The sequence below is a fragment of the Bison bison genome, unplaced genomic scaffold, assembly GCF_000754665.1.
Source record: "Bison bison bison isolate TAMUID 2011002044 unplaced genomic scaffold, Bison_UMD1.0 scf7180017862904, whole genome shotgun sequence".
Taxonomy (NCBI): Eukaryota; Metazoa; Chordata; class Mammalia; order Artiodactyla; family Bovidae; genus Bison; species Bison bison.
Window position 1 is genome coordinate 2,004 of NW_011493476.1, and position 547 is coordinate 2,550.

Consider the following 547-nt stretch of genomic DNA (forward strand, 5'->3'; position numbering starts at 1 on the left):
GAGGATGAGATGGCTGGATGGCATCACCAACTCAATGGACAGGAGTTTGAGTGAACTCCGGGAGTTGGTGATGGACAGAGAGGCCTGGCGTGCTGCAATTCATGGAGTCGCAAAGAATCGGACACTACTGAGCGACTGAACTGAACTGAACGTTAAGAGGAGAGACAAAAATAGAGGCTAGAGGAATTTGAAGACTGGCACCTACAGTTACAGCAAACATTATGCACAGCCCAACTGCTACTAAAAGTCGGTTTACCTCAGTTCTTATTACCATCATCCAACTTTCAACACAAAATTATAAGATGAACTAAAAGGCAAGAAAAAGCATTGTTTAAGGATACAAAGCATCAGAACCAGGCTCAGATATAATGCAGATTTGGGGATTATCAAACAGGCAATTTAAAATTAACATGATTAACTTGGTATTTTAATTGAAGGATAATTTCTTTACAATATTGTGGTTGTCTCTGCACTATATCATCACCAATCAGTTATAATTTTATATATATATATATATCCCTTCCCTCTTGAGGCTCCCCCAAATTCA